At 41.1% G+C, this 21,419-nt stretch overlaps 1 pseudogene; it reads right to left on the bottom strand.

Moving 5' to 3' along the window:
- Nucleotides 1–16,965: 16,965 nt before the first annotated feature.
- Nucleotides 16,966–21,419, bottom strand: LOC148097307 (NLR family CARD domain-containing protein 3-like; annotated as a pseudogene).

Genomic DNA, 21,419 nt, shown 5'->3' with positions numbered 1-21,419 from the left:
AGGAATGTTACAGTTGCACTGAAACGTCTCCTGTACTCGTTTGTGGTGTTCCCCGGTCATAGACCCACAAGATTTATCAAAGAGGGATTCCACAAAATTGCAGGTATCAGGATGAACAAAACTTAATTCATGATGTGGTGATACTTGAACTACTACTTAAATTTTACATGTATTTTCAGGGTTCCCAGGCGTGATTGGCTGTATAGATGGCACTCACATTCCAATCATTGCTCCTTCAGTAAATGAAGGAGACTATGTGAACAGGAAGTCTTTCCACAGCATTAATGTACAGGTACATAGTTCCCTGTAGCATTTCAGACTAACAAATTATTTCATTATAGTAATGGATGCTAATTTGTGTTCTCTGCACTGTGAAGATCATATGTGATGCTGCCAACATTATCACAAATGTGGAAGCCAAGTGGCCAGGCTCTGTTCGTGACTCACGAATTTTTCGTGAATGTACACTGAGCACAAAATTTGGACATGGTGAGTTGAAAATACTTTAAAATATATAAAGACCAATTGCTACAGGGACATTTGAACTGAAGTGTATCCTTCTGTCTTAGAAGAGTTCACTGGCTACTTGCTTGGTGATAGGGGGTATCCATGTTTACCCTATTTGCTTACCCCTTACCCTGACCCTGAACCGGGCCCACAGCAGCGATATAATCTGGCTTATTGCAGGACAAGAGCCAGAGTTGAAATGACTATCAGAATGCTTAAGGCCCGGTTCCAGTGCCTTCAAAGACTCAGGGTCACCCCAGAAAGGGCATGTGACATTATTGTGGCATGTGTGATTCTTCACAACATTGCCACAATTAGAGGAGAACACTGTCCTTCTGAAGCAAACATCAGCAGTGATCCAAACCATGAACATCCTGACCCTCCCGCGGACATACAAGATGGAAGAGCAGTCAGAGACACCATATGTCACAATCATTTCCTTTGACCCATCACCTCAACATGTTGAAAGAAGAATAAACAGATTTTTTGTTCAACTGGCTTTATTGGTCGCCTGTATTTCCTGTACACAAAGTATTAATAAGTATATTATTATGTTGTTCAAACACTGAAATAATTCGTCCATCTCTGACCACTTCACCCACCCTTAACTGATGTTCCAGCAGTAAAATCTCAATCTTGGTCTTTTGGATCTGCTGCTTGAAGTGTTCCGTTTCCAAGTCGCATTTTTTTATTTTCTTGATCAAATAGGTCTTGTACAGCTGCTTTACAGGGAGCTATTGAAACACAGAAAATAGCATTGACATTCATAGTACATGCCTACTTAGGTTGGTTGTAAATCAGTGCTGAACATCTTACTGAGGGAAGGTTTGTTGGAGAAGTGGCTGGACCCTCTTCCTCTTCATTTCCATCATCACTCTGTTAGAGACATAGAAAGTCCATGGTTTTATTATAGTACCACATTTTATTCAATTGTTATATTTTCCATTGTAAGATGTAAACCTCATGAAGTGTCTCTGTTGCTTCCTCCTCTGTAACAGCTGTCAATGTTTCTTCATTATTTTCCTGTAGTAAAGAAATGAACAACATTGCTGTTCTACTGTAAACTCATATAATCTGTGGAGTATTAAGAGTACTCACAACTGCATGTTGGTCTGGCTCAACAGTAGGCTGCACCAGATGCAGTACACCATCACCATCAACTGATAGAATATGAGGTTTATACAGGTCACTTATAACTTACAAGGGACCAAATGGCAATTAACAAACATATACCAATCACCTTACACTTCATTGTCATTATGCTCTCAAAGACAACCAAGACTGAGGGAAGGCAAAATCAGTAGGAAAATAACTTCACTACAACATAATTCATTATGGTAAAGAGTTTATCAAATGAATGAGTAGCACTGCAAAGGTGACTGTGAAGAAAGGATGTATGCACATCATGTATTAGTTTGAATTTACCTCTTATGTAGGCACTTGTGTCTTGCGGGGTTATTGACTCAGAGGATGTCCCCGCAGAGATGCCTTCAGCCACAGGGCGCCCACTGTTTTGGCTGAGGGCCAACTGCTCAGCCTCTGTGAGCGGTGGTGGTGGAGGACCCCCACCTGTTTTTCGGGCCTCTGCTTTTTTTCTGTTGGCTATAACGGGTCACATTTGAGCATACAGAGTAAGCAAATATGTACCTATGCTCAGATAATTTCAATAAGTGCTTACAGAAAGAAAATTAATGTAGCCTCTAACTGCAATTGATTTACATAGGACAAACAGACCAAGCACTATGGCTCATAATACAATTACACCTTACCTGTTTGGACAATATTTTTATATTTCATTTTTACTTGCTACCAGGAACGTTTGGGGCCTGTTGGGTTGCACCTGCTCTCACATCACATCACAAAATGAAATGTATAAAATAAAAAATAAAATACAATATAATAAAATAACGTGTTAAATGGGTGGAAATCCCTAGATCAATGTTGTTTTTTTTTTTTTTTTTTTTTTTTTTTTTTTGCCCATTTTTGTCCCATTTGGTTCTTTAGCCGTCAGAATTGTTGTCTGAAGACCAACAAGGATACCCAATGGATTTATTTTGCCAAATGGATCATCATGGCATTGCCGTATTGGTCCATTTGATCGACCTTTGTTTTTATTATTTATTTTATTTTCAGTTGTTACAGACGGGACAGACATGAGTGAGGGATAGGAAAGGGAGAAAGAAAGAGGAAGGAAAAGAAAAACAGAAGGGGAGAGGGACATTGAGAAAGGGGGGAAAAAAAATATCTCCGGGATCACCTGTTGAGAGAAAAAGAATAGAAAACAAGCAAAAAAAACAAAAAACAAAACAAAGCAACATACTATACACAACACCATCGCATTAATCTACCTAAGTGTAAACAGCAGTAAATACTAAATATTGAATGTTGTTGTGCAGCACGCAGGACAGACAGCGCACAATGTGCTTTGAAGTAGCAGCCAAGAAAGGTGTGATTTAAGTCTACAAACAGTGAACACCTGTGTGCACACCTGTGTGGATCGGCGCGCTTGTATTCAAATGGTTTCCCCATGTAATGGTCTGCAAGAGGATGTAGAGAGCCATAGCCCTGTCCCTCAGGGCATGAAGTAGGCATGGAGGAGATCCAGGCCCCAGACATCCAGAGGTCCCAGAGTGCAAGAGCCCAAGGAGGACCACCGGAGGGGCATCCGTGCCACCTTCATGGGAAGGGCTGAGGATACCCAGGCGAGGGGTCACCCAGTAGCCACCGGGCAGAAACTAGAGGGGGCTGCACCGGCGTGCCCGCCGGCTCCGCCGGCAGCCAGCTGTGCCAGAGTGAACCGAGCCGCAGGCACAGAGGCCGGAGGCCCGAGGGCCCTCCGCGCCCCGGAAGAGGCCTGACTGAGCAGCAGGCGCCAGGCCCCGCCAAGTAGCCACCGGGAGTGAGCTGGCACATGACCTGAGCGCCCAGCCCCGGACACCAAGAACCAACAATGCACCGACCCCTGAGGGCATCAGTCACCGGCAGGGAGTGTGGTGAGGGGAGATAGGCCTCCACACTTGGAGGGCCTGGGAGTTCCCAGAGAGGTGGAGTCTAAGACCCGACCTGACATATAGACACAGACAAACAGGCACACACAGACACAGACATGCATTCCCACCCTCATGCACACATATACAAACACTCAGCACTCACCCAACGTAGGAATAAACGTAAATGGACATGTACATACAATCACACTCCCCAAACATACTCTATACCCCGGGTCCAGGTATCCTCGCCCCCAGAGGGGGAAACGGCACCCAGACCCAAGAGATGTTACCCTTCCCTCCGGGGTGGAGGCTAGCAGACCGCCCCAGGCTCCGCAGCAGCAGGGAGGCCAATCGGACAGCCAGCATCTCTTCCCAGCCCCCCCGCCCCGATGGCTAGCAGAGAACGGGGGTGTGTTAAGACCCCATACCCTCCTCCTCCCGCTCAAGTGTAGTGTTACTGCGTGTTGCTCTAAAGTGTGTTTAAAACAAGGGAGAGCATGGTGCTGCTGCCAGAGAGCAGCAGGTGTTAGCACGGCCCCTCCCGAGAACCCTCAATGTCTACATGGATTTAAAATTGAGAGGTGGGCACCGGCGCCAGAGGTAGGTTTGAATACACAGACCGTCTACTGGACGCCGTTAACGTGCCCACCCTCAAGGCCCTATATATATATATATATATGTGTGTGTGTGTGTTATTAGAGTGTAAGTAATGTGGATGTCTAAGTTGTGAGATAAAATTGAGGCACAGGTGGCCAGAAGAGGACAGAGGGGGGGGGAATGTCTCCCCTGCACCCTGGTGACACACCCGCACCCCAAAGCCCTACCTGTGTGGGTGGGTGTGGTGGAGCGGGAAGAGGGAGGCAGCCGGGGACGGGGAGGAAAAGAAGGGAGGGGAGGGTGTCCCTCCCTAGGGCCAGCTCCCCCGCTGACCCCAATAGGCACCCCCGTCCTCTGGTATCCACCAAGGCAAGGGAGCCCAGGCCCATCCAGACCGGGGCCTACGGCAGCAGCACCGCCAAGCCCCACAGGACCCGGGGCAGCCCACCCTACCCCACCGCAGAGGAAACTGTACCCACCCCAACATTCAATCATCTCCCAGACTACACAAGACACAGACACCCAGGTTAAGTTTATTCTCCACCTCTCCTATGTCTCTCCCCCACCTGCAGAGTGGACTCCTGCAAAGATGGAACAACCTCCCTGCCAGTTGAAGAGCCCCCCGGTTAGGCCGATGCACAAGAGGCCCCCTGCGCCAGGGCTGAGCCCCCGTGCACCCACCCGCCCACAACCTCGGCGACACACCGACGAGGACCGAAGCCCCCAAGGCCCAGCCAGAGCCCCAGCACGGAGGCGAAGCACCCCCGAACCCCAAACCCCCACGCCCGCCCCGGATCCACTCAGGGGCAGCCAGGCCACCAGGCCAGTAACCTACGTCCGCCAGCACAGACCATCCTCCAGCCCCGCTGCACGCGGCCACGAGGAGAACAACCTCTGAGAGCGACCAGAGCCACTAACCAGGTTATGAACACAACCCCCGGGTTAAGCCCTCCAGGGATAACGTCTCTAGGGGTCCTCCAGGTGCCCTAAGCCCATCCCAACCTCCACATCAACCACAATAGCCAAGGCGGGACCAAACCACGACCCCCCAACCCCGCTAGGTGATGGACCCGATCAAAGGAGCCCAGAGGGATTGATCTAATGTGGTGGCAGAGGCTATATCGAGACTAATGTGATCTATTAGATAGTTTCTATATTGGCTAGAATTAAGATTATTTTTATTTTTCCAGTTCATGAGGACCGTTTTCTTGGCGATGCATAGGGCAGTAAAAACCATGTGGACTGTATTAGTTTCTGTAGTGACATCATCCAAATTTCCCAACAAGCATACTAAAGGGGAGGTTGGAATTTTACATTTCAGACACTTTGATAAGTCTTCACATATCTCGTGCCAAAACTTCTGCACTGGTGGACAGAACCAAAGAGCGTGGATGTAATTGTCTGGTGTATTGCCTTGACAGTGCGAGCAGTTGTTGGCGGATGTAAAGCCCATCTTGAACATTCGATGACCTGTATAGTGCACTCTATGCAGTATTTTGTATTGTATTAATTGCAGATTGGGATTTTTAATCAATTTAAAGGTTTTTAAGCACATCTGAGACCAGACGTTTTGGTCTAAGCTGACTGATAAATCTGCTTCCCACTTTGCAATAGGAAGGGATATTGATTCATCTATTTTAGAAAGTGTTCTGTATATTTTAGATAATAGTTTGGGGGATTTAAGAGTAAGAAATTGAACCACACTTGGTGGTGTTTGTAATTCAACTTGACTGAGGTTAAATTTCTTTTTTACTATGGATTTAATTTGTTGATATTCTAAAAATCTTTTCTTGTTGATCCCATATTGTGTAACTAGTCTGTCAAATGGAATAAATTCTGTTCCCTCTAATATATGTTCTAAGTATTTGATTCCTTTACAACTCCATTCTGGGAAATTAATCTTATTATTGTTTTGTAATATGTCAGGGTTATTCCAGATAGGTGTACGTTTGCATGGGATTAATGAAGACTCCGTTATTTTTAGAAACTCCCACCATGCTGTCAGAGAAAAGCTGATGTTGATGCTTTTAAAGCATTCATGTCTTTTGATGTTTGAGCTAATAAATGGTAGGTCTGAAATCTCTAGATCATTGCATAGTGCCTGTTCAACATCTAGCCAGGGCTCATCTAAGAGGGTACATTTTAACCATTCTGAGATGAACTGAAGCCTGTTGGCTAAGAAGTATTGGTGAAAATTAGGCAGATCTAATCCTCCTCTATCCTTGGTTCTTTGTAGTGTTTTTAAGCTGATACGCGGGGGTTTATCTTTCCAAAGGAATTTAGAAATATGTGAATCCAGAGATCTGAACCAATCTTGTGATGGTTTGTTGGGGATCATTAAAAATAAGTAATTTATTTTTGGCAAGATCATCATTTTTATAGTGGCGACCCTTCCCATGAGTGATATGGGTAGAGATTTCCATCTAGTCAGATCGCCTTCTACTTTCTTTAGAAGTGGGATGTGGTTTAATTTAATTAAGTCTGAAAGCTTAGGAGAAACATTAATACCTAAATATTTAATATTTCCAGATTGTAGTGGGGCAGAAGATGAATTATGGAAGGAGCAGTTAATGGGAAGAACTGTAGATTTTGGCCAATTAATTGAATAATCTGAAACTCTTGAAAACCAGTTTATTAGAGTAATTACCTCAGAGAGGTTGATTTGTGAGTTTTGCAGAAAAAGCAACACATCATCCGCATAGAGACTGATTTTATGTTCTACGTTCTTACATTTTATGCCCTTAATTGTTGTAGCCTGTCTAAATGCTGCTGCTAGAGGTTCGATAAAAATTGCAAAAAGTGAAGGGGAGAGTGGGCATCCCTGTCTGGTGCCCCTCAGAAGACAAAAGCTGGAGGATGTCTGGTCATTTGTTCTGATACGAGCTGTTGGGGAATTGTATAATATTCTTATCCAATTTATGAAAGAGTTTCCAAAACCAAATTTGTGTAAAGTTGCAAATAAAAATTTCCAGTTAACTCTGTCAAATGCTTTTTCTGCATCTAGAGATAATATTATGGTTTCAATGTTTTTATTGTATGAGTAGTCTATTAAATTAAGTAATCTACGAGTGTTTGTTGAGGAGTGCCGACCTTTTATGAAACCAGTTTGGTCAGGATGAATTAAGAGGGGGGTTATTTTCTCTAATCTCTTTGAGAGAGCTTTGCAGATTATTTTAAGGTCTACATTTATAAGGGATATTGGACGATAACTTGAGGGAAATAAAGGGTCTTTTCCTGGTTTTAGCAGGAGATTAATGTTGGCAGAATTCATATTTGGTGGTAGTCTGCCATTTTTCTTGATTTCCTGCAACAATCTATGGAATACTGGTGCCAAAATTGTCCAGAATTCTTTGTAGAATTCTGCAGGAAAGCCGTCTGGACCTGGAGCCTTGTTATTGGGCATACTTACCAGGGCTTCCTGGAGTTCACCTGGCGTCAGTGGCGAATCCAGTGCCATTGCTTGACTGTCTAGTAATTTTGGAAGAGTTACGTTGTCAAGAAACAAATCAATTTCATTTTTAGATGGGTTTATTTGTGGTGAATATAAAGTTTCATAGAAATCCCTAAAAATGTTGTTTATTCTTCCAGGGTCACATATTGTGTTCCCCGATAAATCTTTAGTAGCACATATAGTTGTTTTTTCTTTATTTATTTTTAACTGGTTTGCTAGAAATCCTGATTTGTTACTGTGTTCAAAATTCTGCAAGCGAAGTCTTTGTACAAGGAATTGTGTTTTTCTATTAATAATTTCATTTAATTCTAGTTTTGTTTTGCATATTTTGTTCATTATTTCTTGATCTTGGTGGAACGCGTAGGCTTCTTCTAAGGATTTGATGGTTTTTTCTAATTCCTGAATATTTTTGTTTTCTTCTTTCTTTTTGTGTGATGAGAAAGAAATTATTTTACCTCTCATCACAGCTTTTCCTGCTTCCCATAGAACAGAAGCAGATGTTCCGGGAGTGTCATTAAAGTCTAAATATGAAATCCATTCCTTTTTAAAATATTTAATAAAGTCTTCATCTTTAAGTAGTGATGTGTTAAATCTCCAGTTTTTACTTGGCGTAGTATTATTCTTGTGCATTAGTGTTAAAGATACAGGAGCATGATCGCTGACAGCTATAGGGTGAATCTCAGTGTCTGAAATGTCACTCAGCAGTGAGCTGCTGACCAAAAAATAATCCAGACGAGAGTAGGAGTGATGAACATGTGAGAAGAAAGTATATTCCTTACTGTTGGGGTGAAGGGAGCGCCATGCATCGCAAAGGCCATAATCGCTCATATACTGTTTGATTATATTTGTGGATTGCCAATTGCGCTGAGTTCCTGTTGTGTTGAGCCTATCCATTTCTTCATTTAGTCCAAGGTTGAGGTCGCCTCCAAGAATGAGTGTGCAATCAAGGTGTTCAGAGAGTGCACTAAAAAATCCGTGGAAGAATGAGGGTTCATCAACATTTGGACCATATATACTTACAATACATAGTTTTTTGTTCAATATTGATAGTTTAATAATTAGAAATCTACCCTCTGGATCTATAACTGTATCGAGTACTGTAAAATTAACATTTTTATGTATTAAAATTGCTACTCCTCTTTGTCTAGAATTATAACAAGCTGCAAACACATTAGGATCAATGTTTAAATTAACACTCACGCATTGACTCTGTCGGCTATGTTTTGCCATGCATGCTCCCTTTCTTTTGCAGCTGAGGCTGTGTTACTTTTTTTCCGCAAAATTTGCATGTTATCGGCTTGTGCTGCCATCAGAATTTCGGCCTCAAGCGCCGTAAAATACATTGACCGCGCCTTCTTTCCCTCCATCTCCATGGTGACTCGCTTAATCTGTGCTCCACTAATCAGGGCTTTATGTATCCTCGTGCGCGCGCTTAACTTGGGGTTAAAGCAACTCCGCGTTGATTGAACTAATTGTTATCAGCCTTTCTGAAACCGAATATTCCGAGTTGGACAGTTCGGGGTTACTCAACCATGAGTATCATTTTTAACTCTGAGTTTTCTAAACCCGCTTTCTGAAACAGACCCCAGTTTGAGAACAGAAAAAACACCTCTGCACATGAAAAAACTCTTAATACACCAAAGAAACACATGACAAGCCACAGGGGTGGGTAAAGGGTGAGAGACACTGAAGGTCACCGCAGGGATCAAGCAGAACTCGCAACCTTCACCAGCAGCTTCCTCAGAGGGAAATCTTCAGACCTCCACTAGACGCCCAAAATAGGAGATGGACAAATCTGCATTTCATGAGCAGTGTGATAGAGACCTTTACTTTGTGTGATGTTAGAAGTTTTCACATCATCCTCAGATGAAGCACAGAGACTCTGGACTTTTACATAATGATGTTATATTCAGTCCTGTAGAAAGTTACATATTTAAAATATATATTATCCTTTCTGGTTACTCTGGTATGAAGGACTCTCAATGACTTCATGGTAAAAAAAAAAACACAATATTGGCAAAACACAGTGTGAGTGAATTCCAGAATAAAGTTTTTAGTTCAACATACAAGCTTTTTAAATGGAGACCTCAAAGATGAGATGATGAGCAAGTTTCCAGTCCTGGTTCAGTCTGCTGAGTATTGGACAACATATATTATTTATCTCTAAGGATGGAAGATGTACAGAGTACTGCATATGTAACTTTGTGAACAAGACTCATTAAGAATAAATCAGACTGATTTTTAACCTGAATATTTGAAACAAATTCAGTAGAGAAAAATCTATAAATAAATAAACAGTCTGGAACAAAATCCCAGAAATTTCCTGTGATTAAATGACTAAGATTCAATTTGAGGAAATGTGAAGTTATGTGAGTTAAAACTTGTGAACGAGAGTGTTTTACATGGAATCACTTTTTCTGCTGTTAAATCTGTGTGTTTGATCCAGTCAGACTCTGATTCTTCTTCAGCAGCGATGCTGCAAATGAAATTAAGCAGCCAAAGCTGCTCAAATGTGATTGGTCAGGAAACACAAACAGAAAACAGAAATCTTGTCCTTTGATTCCAGATTTGACATATTCAGATACAAAATCTGTTTTTTTTCTATCAGAGAGAAAAGACGGTGACGGAAAGATGAGGCACCGTGACTGATTCATCCTCTATAAACATCCACAGGAAACTGATGGAAATCTGTCCAACAACATCAGCGTCCTAATGAGCCGCTGCTAGAAGGACAAAATCCTGACCTGACATCAGTCCAAGTGTCTGGTTAAATGTACTGAAAGGTGTTAAACAACAAGTGCTGCTGGAAGAGTTTTCATGAAGAGAACATTAACACTGTGAATGAGGGATGGACTTTGATTCAGTTTGACACAATCTGTTTTTCTTTCACTTTGAATAAATGTTTTTGTGGGACTGAGGATACATTTGTTTCCATTTGGAAGTTTGATGTCATCTGTTCCTCTTGTTTCTGTCTTAAAACAAGATGAAAAATCTGTTCAAACAGAAATAAATAGAATTGAATTTCTGACAGCAGTAAATAAAAATCGTCCCTGAGCTCAGTATGTTTGTGACTCTGAGATGGAGGTGAAACATGTGAAGCTGGGCTGTGGTTTACTGCTCTCTTCCTGTCACAGACACTGTTTGACATCTGTTCATCTGTTGGTTTTTGTTCAGGCTGCAGGGATCATTTCTCACTGTGGGGATGTTCCTTATAACAGTTGCAGTAGTAGGTGGCTGAATGATCGAGTTTAACTTTCTTAATCTCTAACTCCCAGCCTTTGTTTGTATTTACAGAAGAGAAGTCACTGAGCTGAGGATGAGAAGAGTAACTTCTATCTATGTCACCGTTACTCCGATCAATATCAAAAATCACTTTGAATGTTTCTTTTTCTTTCTTCTGGTACCAGAATATATAATTATAATCACACTTATTAATCCCTCCACAGCTGAAGGAGACACTTTCTCCAACTCTCCTGGTCAATGTTAAATCGTCCTGAATCAGCTGTTCTGCTGCCATGGTAACCAGTGCTGTAGAGACACAGACAGATAGATGAAGGTTAGTGTGACAGTGTTTGTTACAGGTTGACTTTGTTGGCTCCTGATTGGCTGGAAACACTCACCTGAACACAGACAGCACAGAGCAGCAGCTGGGAGGAAAAGCATTTTGTGCAGTGGTGTTTCCTCTGGTGAACCTGGGGAGAAGTGGCGCTCTGATGCAGCTGAGGCCAAACAAGGACGAGCTGCGAGATCAGACGAGGGCCACGTGGTTTCTAACAGGTCCTCAAAGCTCCCATCAGCCCCTGCGGCCCACAGATAAGACTGCTGCTGCTGATTGACAGCTCAGCTGAAGCTGCTGTGGTTTCATCGTCTTCATTTCAATCTGACAGCAGATCCAAAAATCTGGGTCACATGATGCACAAACACTCAGAAACATTCATGTTGCTGTGAATTTAGTAACACACACTGTTATCTGTTGTTTAACAGCTGTGATGAAAACACTAAATATACAAACTAAATATAACTAAACTATAAATAAATAGAAAAATAAAAATAATAATATGGTTCAATATTTTAAAAGTTCATAAATTGCACACAAAGTAGTTAAAAAAACAAAATCATATATAAGAACATTTAGAGTAAAAATCTTCTTTGAAACAAACACATGTGGTTCTGTTGTGTGTTTAAAATATGTGCACACTGTGCTTCTTTCCCACATCTTCTAATGTGTTTTGTTCCAAGTTGGTTTCAGACTGAAGGATTCATTAAAGCCTTTTTAAGAATCATTCAAATGATGATCATCAATTCTAATATCTATAAACAGTAATAAAAACAGGGCTGTGTTTCACGTCAGCTTCATTTATTTGTAGCCATGGTTAGATTTCATTTGCAGTAGGCAGTCATCCACCTTTACACACACATTTACACAACAGTACAAAAGTACTTTTTGATTCATGAAAGAGAAATAAGACAAATGTTGCCTTTGTATCATCTCTGATATGGAAGGTCTCATTTGAAGATGTGAGTGAAGGACACAAATCTTTTGATCTGGTGTTGTTCTACATTTTAGGACTAAAAGACAGAAGGAAGAAAGTGAAAGTGACTGTGCGAGGGGTTGAAGTCATGAAGTCAAGTGGAGGCCGCTGACTGCTGTTACTTTCTGCTGTACAGCTTAAACAGGGACTCACAGTCAGCCTGCTAGAACATTTGGATGAAGAGAAAAAGGAGGAAAAAGACTTTGAGGGAAAAATCCAATAAGATCAGCATGTTTTTAATGTGGGAATACAACAGTTTCCTCCACCATGACACACACTGGAGCCTCTTTTTGCTCACAGCTTCACTGTTTGTCTCAAAGTTCAGTTTGGAGGCCAAAATTGTTGCAACACATTTGTAAGTTTGCACTAATTTCACTGTGTGACCCTTAATGGATGTAATCAAAGAATCAGTCAGTGAAATATGAAGCTGTGCTGTAAGTTTGGAGGAGAAAAGTGTCTCAGTGACTTTAATGAGGTGAACACATGAATACAGAGCACTGACTGACACGTACAGACTCCTTTAATGAGTCGCACACATTTTTGTGACTTCATTAAATGTCAAAAATGACACAACAACCTGCGAGCACATTATTGTCTGTTTGCTGTTTGTGTGCTTTGTTTCCTGTTATGATAGCAGGCATACAGCCATGTTCTCAATGTCTCAGCTATCATTGATTATTTCTGCTTTTCCTCTTCTATTAGGCACTTCAACTCAATGAATGACACACAGAAAGATTTCATGACTGTGTTCTTCAAAATAAGGACAATATGTTATCTGCATCTGAATGACTCATGTTGCCTTGTTTCTACTTTGTTTGCATATTTCTGCTTGTTGGAAACGATTTTCTGAATCATTCAGTAGTTTTTGTAATAATAAGGACATTTAGCAACACTTCAAAATGATTCTCCAACATTTGCTGTTCAGACTTGATCTGTTCTTACGTGTGTGATATCCAGAATGAAAAACTCAGCTCAGCTAATAAAATGGGAGCTGAGCAGACTGCAGGGGCTTCATGGTCTCTCCTTTGAGTCCATGAAAGTTCATTTGTCAGCTCTGAGTTGAGGATTTGAGCTGTTTCTCTCACAGGTGAAGAACACAGATGCTTCCTGGAATCATTCTTGAAGCAGAGTTCATGCTTGTAACTGTCATTGTGTTATTAAAGTGAAAAGCCACAGCTAACGGTGTGGAGGCTGCAGAGCAGAAAGCCACACAGCCCGTCTGCTGCAGGAAGTTTGGATACAGTCAGTTTGTGCTTCACTCACACGGCTTGTTGTTCATCACACAATGAAAGTCGAATCAAACTCTTCATCTTGAAATCTTTATTATTCACACAAACACAACTACACTGTTTGACATTTGAAAATCAAACAAAAACAAATCAAACTGAAAACTTGTGATAAAAATATTCCTGATGATTTTTGTTACTACAATAAAAGTCACAATAAGTACAAAAAGAATTCTAACTCAGAGCAACAATACATGTAAAGATGGATTTATTTCAGATGATCTTCTAACTGTTGAAGAAAAAGGCAAAATAAGCACAACACATCATAACTAACATTTGTGAACACTGATCAAAGTGATGAATGAGATGAATTGATGAGATCTGATGGTGAGAAAAGGCGAGCAGGAAACAGTCAGTCAGCATGTGTGCAGTTGGTGGACGCTCCCTTGTTTGTGAGCATCATCAGCAGAGAGAGTCCACAGCAGTACACCAGACTCTTCACTATCAGCACTGTGTACAGCAGGCAGAGCAGCTTCACCCTGCACTGAGACTGGAAGGACACTGAAGGACAGACAGACACAAAGAGACAGACAGACAGTCGGGTTATTCCTCTCAGATCAAGGAGAAAAAGTCCAAATAGAAACAGTCACAGCTTCTTCTTCAAGTGGATGAATTGATGTAGTGTTTGTGTCCACTTGGGGGCAGAAGAACTCCACAAGCAGCTAACAAACTGATCTCTGACATATTATGGTCTGTCTGCTGTTTGGTGCTGAGCAGCTAGTGTACAGTGGCTTTATCAGAGCTTGTTGGATGAAGATTTGATCAATTAGTGCAACTTTAAGACCCTAAACTTGTTCCAGCTCCCTCATTGGACATTGGAGCTGTCCATGCAGAGAGGCAGCAGGTGATCTTACAGTCAGCTGGCTGCAGAGCTGGCAGGTCTGCTGGCTCTCTCTCTGGAGGACAGGAGGCTGCTGGAGCTGGAAGCTCTGAAACAGAAAAGGAGTCAAATGTTTGGAGCTGCAGTGAGAAATGTCAGTCCTCTGCTGCTCTGCTCTCTTTGACAGCATCTCCACATGAAGCTGAATCACTGCTCAACACAGTCACCAAGCCTTCATTACCTTGTTGTGTTTGGGCCTCCACTGTGCCCCCCTCGTGCTTCACCCAGCAGCTGTATTTATATGTGTTGGTGTCCTGCTCCTGGATCAGTAAGATGGAGGCGCTGTGTCCCGACTCTCTGAGCTCCAGCTGCTCTCCCTCAGCAGGGGGCAGCTCCTCCGCTTCTCCGCCGTTCTTCTTCTGTCTTTTCCAGGAGAACTGGACCAGAGGAGGAAACATGGCTGAGGCCACACACAGCAGGGAGCTGTTCCCCTCCAGGTGGGCTCTGGATGCTGCTGGGTACACGCTCACCACGGGCTTCACTACCTGCTCATCTGAAGTTTGACAGCAGCAACAAGCAGCACAGACACACATTCACACAGTCAGCAGCAGCTTCCAGCACTGCACTGCATTCAGTCTGATCCTGGAAACTACATGGACTCTGATCACTAAACTACTCATCAATACAGCACAAAGTTCACTACATACACTGGATTCAGCTTCATATCAAACACAGTCATCACCTCATGTCATCATGGCTCACATGAGGAACACTCAGCATGATTTTAAAAGTCAAATTAAATTCATTTCAGTTCAATTTGTTATGTGTTTGCTAATGGTCGGATCATATGGTGGTATCTGGCCCTCCAGGCTTTTAAGTTCATGGTGGTCCATAGGATGGGGGTTCAGATGGCTGTGGCTGATTTCCTGCTGGAGGTGTGTGGCGGGGTGTGGTTGGTTGCTCGGTTGCAAGGGAGGAGTCAAACAGAGTGTTCAGGGTGTGGCGCCTGGGAAGGCTTGTTTTCAGAGCATGGCAAGCATCATATAATCATCCCTTCCCTTTCAGTAGCGGCCGGGCTGGAGAGGAAGAGAGCTGCTGGAGCAGAGAGTCGGTGCGGATCTGGAGCAGTGAGCACCGAAAAGTGCTAAAGCAAACAATGACATTAGAACAAATAAACAAAAGCCCAACACGAGTTTCTGCGTCCTGTCTGGTCCTTTGGGTTACACACACTTTAGCCTTTCCCACTCATTTTCCTGTTCAGAAGCAAATTCACCCTCTGCAATGTAGGCAACAGAAAATAGAGATATATTTTTTATTTTCCTTCTTTTTGTCAGATTTTAGTATAATTCAATTAAAAAAAATAGACTAAAGTTTGTGTTTCCATATTTTAATATTATTTTATCATTATGTCAATATAGCGCAAGGTTCACCTAGCTTTGCACAAAAATAAAAAAAAAAGTTTTTTTTTCATTTCAACTGTTTGATATGCATCAACCAGTTTTAGCCAATCATACTTTTTGTTTGCTTTTAACTTTGACGGCTCCTCCACATCTCCATAAACATTGCGCGGGACATTTTTTCCTCGTGAAATAAAAAAGGGAAAAAAATACGATATGCTGTTTCTTAAGTCTTATGTATAAATATATGTTTGTTCCCCATAAGCACCGTAACTGTAGTTTAAATGTTTCAGATGTACAGTATATACATTGAACAGCCACAGCATGAAAATCACCTGCCGATCACTGTGTAGCATTAGGCACTGGGGTCCTTTGGTCCTGTGGGTTGCTGAGTGGGACTTCCATGGATCAGGCATGTTCAGGGTCATCCCACTGATACTCAGATTGGAATAGGAAGGAGGTTGAGTCAGGGCCTTTGGTTCTTTGCTGTAATCTTTTAATTGTTCGGACACATTTAATTTAAAATCTGTCAGTGGTTTTACTGTTGTGGCTGATCAATATAACGTAACTGAAGTTAACATTACATTTGACCCATGGGAAGAACCAGTGCCACAAAACATTTTATGACTGAGCACAAAATATATTTTTCCAATTAATCATTGTTAATATGAGTGAGTTGCTGTGTGGGGTTTTTTCCCACGCTGATATCCACTTGCAATCATGCCCATTCAGATAACCAATTAACTGCATGTCTTTGGACTGGACATGGAAACATTCTGATAGCATGCAAACTCCACAAAGAAAGAGCCCAGGCAGATGGTGGATGTGAACTTCTTGCTTTCGACATCTACGTTTCTCTGTATTTTTAAAATGTGAAAATAAATCCAATGCCCACACTTTTGGTTTGCAATGGGATCGTTCTGATGATTATTTATTACAGCTTGATTTCACAAGCTTCTAGTATATTTTCTCAATACTGTCACCTATTGATCCATATCCCATCCCTCATCACAAAAGCATAAAAAACATAATACAAACACTTTAACATAAAAAAAAACTCATTACAGAAAATAGATATTAAGATTTAAAATATGTAATTTATTACCAATTTCCTTGAAATTGTTAGTTATAGGAAAAAATACATCCTTCCGTCCTCTTCTGCTGATTCAATTCAGGGTTAAAGACAGACAGCTTTTCACAGCTTTGATATCCACTTGCTACAAAACTAGAAATTGATTTAAAAAAAACGACAAAAAAAACTTTTGTTGAAATCACTTACATACAAGGTCTTCTGAAATCCCTTCATTTGTTTTACAGCGCTCACATAATTGTCAATACTGTAAAACTGTACTCTAAAAACTGTTGTCTGCAGGGGCTATCACCATTTAAAGATATTCTGGTTGGCGTAAAATTAATGTAGCACTTGGCTCTCCCAGTCTGAAGCCTGGATACAATGGCTCAGTGAATTCAGTGTGGAAAGTGTGCAGGTGAATCATGGTCTGTGAAGACACTGCGTAGAAGGACAGCGTGCCAACTGTCCAGTCTAAGAACACTCCAACCCTCTTGGAGTTGAAATAGGGAACAGATATGGGTGCATCATCATTCTTATTGTGCCAGACGGTGTATTTGCCTTTGCAGTAGCGTAGACTCCAGGACTGATCATTGTAGCCAAGGACTGGTTCGTTCCCTTTACCTTTCCTGCTGATTCCTTTATATGCAACTCCTATACCCATCCATTCCTCAGACCACTCTATTTCCCAGTAGCACCGATCACGGAGACCCTCATTACAAAGCACTTGTCCCCAGTCTTCAAATCTCTCTGGGTTGTCAGGGTATTTCTGACTTTCTTCCAATCGTTTCATTTGTTTCTTGTCTTCAGAAAAAGATAGTTCTGAATGTGCTGTATTCATGTTCACAGTCAGCTCTTGTGCATCTGAAAAAAAAGATTTCAGTTTTGTTTTTTGTGCCCCCATCCAGTATAAAAACTTGAAATGTCACTGGTATGTTTGTTTAAAAATAATAACAAAAAGTCTCACATTTCTTCAGAGCTGATTTTAAGTAACACTCCCCACTGTCACTTATCCTAGGTAAAATCAAAGATGTTATTTTCTGCTAATCTAGAGAACATGAAAAAAATAACTTTTATTTAACTGTAAGTGTAATTTAACTCAACTATACCTGATAGTGAGGTGATCAGGGTCGTTCTCTATGGAGGAGAGGTGCTTTATTCCCAACTCCCCAGGATGATTGTAACTCAAGTCCAGCTCCTTCAAGTGTTTGAGGCTGGAGGTCAGAGCTTTAGCCAAAGAGTCACAGCCCGAGTCAGTGATTCCACAGAATGCCGAACTGAAATTTAAATTTAAAGCATATAGAGTTAGTTTCTTTTAGCTATTTGTGTGGCATAAATATCCTGCACCAGGATATTTTCACAAACCTAAGTTTTTCCAGCTGGCATGCAGTATTGCCCAGTCCATCAAGGAGAAGTTTCACTCCTTTGTCTTGCAGGTCATTATCACTCAAGTCCAGCTCTTTTAGACATGAACTAAATAGAACTTTGGAAAGCATCTCACAGCATTTCTCAGTAAGGTTGCATTCTTTAAGCCTTAAAAAGCAGAAAAAATAACCATATGCTAGTATATTTTGCAGGGTTAATAGGCTGCTGTACAATATAAAATAGTAGATGATGCCAAGTTAAAGCACTGTATTAAAAAATAGTTAAATAAATATTAAGCCAGGGCCAATGTCTGTGATTCCACATATTGTCAATCTGAGTAAAGCCTATTAAGTTTAATTTACAGTAAGTAACATACAGTGTTATTTTTTTAATTATTTAGCTATGAAGAAGAGAGTGAATTTGATCTGGTGTGTTTGTTTCAGCTGTGTTTTTAGCATCATAATAATTGTCACATTTAAAAATAATATTGTATGTCATATGAACATTACAGAGTATTGTTGTAATTTACTCACAAAGCTATTTTGGATTCCTTAATCACCGGTAACAGCCGCTGGAGACCCTCCTCAGATCTGGAATATTTTCTCAGATCAAACTCATTCAACTCATCCTTGGATGTCAGCAACACAAAAACCAGAGCAGACCAAAGTGAAGGTGAAAGTGTGATCTCTGACAAACTACCAGAACTCAGACACTTCTGGATCTCCTCTACAAGAGACTGGTCATTAAGCTCACTGAGGCAGTGGAAGAGATTGATGCATCTTTCTGGGGAAAGAGTTTGACTGATTTTATCCTTGATGTACTCAATAACTTCCTCATTACTTGGTAAAGTACTCCTCATGGTGGCAAGAATACTCTTCAACTGATCTGATTCCTGTGAGAGGCCAAGAAGGAAGCGGAGAAAAAGATCAAGCTGACCATTCTCACTTTGCAAGGCCTTATCCACTGCACTTTGGAGAAGGCCAGTTACTTCAGTAGAAGCCTCTCGGACAGTGAGGGATCCTTCTGGTTCCAACAAGTTTAGGTTAGAGCAAATGAAGGTGTGGAAAACATACACTGCAGCAAAATACTCCTGAATGCTGAGGTGCACAAAGCAATATGATCTCTTTAGATGAATTCCAAAATCATTCTTTGAGATCTCTGTGAATACTCCTGAATATACTGCAGTGTCGCTGACATTTATTTCGTACTCGCTGATTTCATTCTCATAGAAGATTATGTTTCCCTTCAGTAGCTGCTCAAAGGCTAGTTTTCCAAGCTTCAAGATAATCTCTTCATTCATTTTGACCTGTGATTGGGTCTCGCAAACCTCTTCCCTGAGTGTGTACTTCTGACATTTGATCAATGAGTTGTGCACAAGAAAATGTGTGTACATTTTTGTCAGTGTGTTGGGCATTTCTCCTCTCCTCTCGTGGCTTTTTTCTTCTAAAATCTTCTGCAGGACAGTGGCAGATATCCAGCTGAAGACTGGAATATGGCACATGATATGAAGGCTCCTGGTTGACTGAACATGTGAAATGAGTCTGCTGATCATGTTTTGATCAGAGATTTTTTTCCTGAAGTATTCTTCCTTTTGTGGATCATTAAACCCTCGTATCTCTGTCACGCGATCAACACAGTTAACTGGAATGCGACGTGCAGCTGCGGGTCTGGTGGTAATCCAGATGTGCGCAGAGGGCAGCAGGTTCCCCTTGAACAGATTTGTGAGAAGCACATCTACTGGAACTTGCTCTGAGACACAAGAACAAGGCTCATTGTTGTTGAAGTCAAGAGGAAGCCGGCACTCATCCAGCCCATCAAATATCAGCACAAGCTTATATTTGCTAAAATCTGAAATCCCTGAATCTTTTGCCTCTGTGAGAAAATTATGAAGAAGTTCTGTTAGAGTGTATCTTCTCTCCTTCATCAGATTCAGCTCCCGAAATGGTAAATTAATAAGGAGCTGAATATCCTGGTTAACTCTTCCTTCTGCCCATTCAAGATTTAACTTCTGCACAGAGATAGTTTTTCCAATACCAGCAATGCCTGTAGTGAGCACAGTTCTGATGAATCTATGGGATCCACAAAGAGAATTAAATATGTCTTCGCATTTGATTTGCTTATCTTTTGTCATTGATCTCCTTGATGCAGCCTCAATCTGCCTGACCTCATGTTCATTGTTAACAGTTTCACTGAGTCCTTCTGTGATGTAGAGCTCAGTGTACACCTTGTTGAGAAGAGTCTGGTCCATATGCCGTACTGTTCCCTCATAAATGTATTCAAACCTTTTCAGTTTTTGTCTGAGTTTGCGCTGGCAGACATCAAGCTCACCATAAATATCTGGTTGTAAAGAGAGAACAAAAAAGAACGCAAACAGCTTATTAAAAAACATAAAAGATATATTTTTTCAATAAGAGATCACAAAAACAAACTATAAAACTAATTCTGTAATATTTGCACGTTTTGTCCTTACGTTTCTCCAGTTTGTTAGCAAGCTCCTTTTGGCCAATTTCATTTAAGACATGTAATGTAATCCTCAAAACCCCTTCACTGGCACTCGTGTCTTGCTTTGTATTTTCAGTAGACAGATTGTCTTCATCCCTTTCAGTAGAATAGTGTGACAGGTGTGGAAAGAGCATCTTTTTATACCTTCCAATTTCACTCATAAAAATCTCCATGCCATGGGTTTCCACCAGCTGCAATAGAAAAACTTTTTTTAATCCACTTTTTTTGTTATATATATTATTATTATGATCATTATTATTATTGTTTTTTTACACAAAAGCATATCCCAGCATATCTATGAGAGGCGTGATCTTAAAAATACTTTTCTTTTTCAAAAGCTGTTATTAAGGGAATATAGATTTTTTTTCAGCAGACCTTAAATATGACGTCTCCATCCAGCTCCTTTGTCTCTGGAAAATCATGCCCGTCTCTTAAAATAAATATTGATAAAGTTATAAAAAAAAATTCAGCTCAATAAAACCAAGTAATTGTTATTGTGATGCTGAATTTTCAATTATTAGCACAGAAAATAGACACCAACTATAAACTGCTCTGTCATCTTAAGAGTTTTTCAGTTATGAGATATCATTAAGTGGAAAGTTTGACTTCCTTGTGGCAAAACTTAAAGAATCTCCTGTACCACTAGTGTATTTCACATGGAACCAACATTCTGCACAAATACATTGGTTATTATCTATAACTAAATAATTACCATGACATGAATGGGGGGAAAAATCTCCATTAAGGTTCTATTGAATATCTTTTACAGTTACAAGACTGACACAGGTTCAAATCATAGATTCCAGACTTCCCTCACCCCAGCCTCCTCCTCCAGCTCATCTTGGGAGACATTGAATTGTTCCCAAACCAGCTGAGAGCACCTGGGAGGTGTCCAGGAGGCAT

This window comes from Neolamprologus brichardi, chromosome 18 (assembly GCF_056152115.1).
Source record: "Neolamprologus brichardi isolate AB-2024 chromosome 18, ASM5615211v1, whole genome shotgun sequence".
NCBI classification, from domain to species: Eukaryota; Metazoa; Chordata; class Actinopteri; order Cichliformes; family Cichlidae; genus Neolamprologus; species Neolamprologus brichardi.
This window is presented reverse-complemented; position numbering and strand designations above follow the sequence as displayed.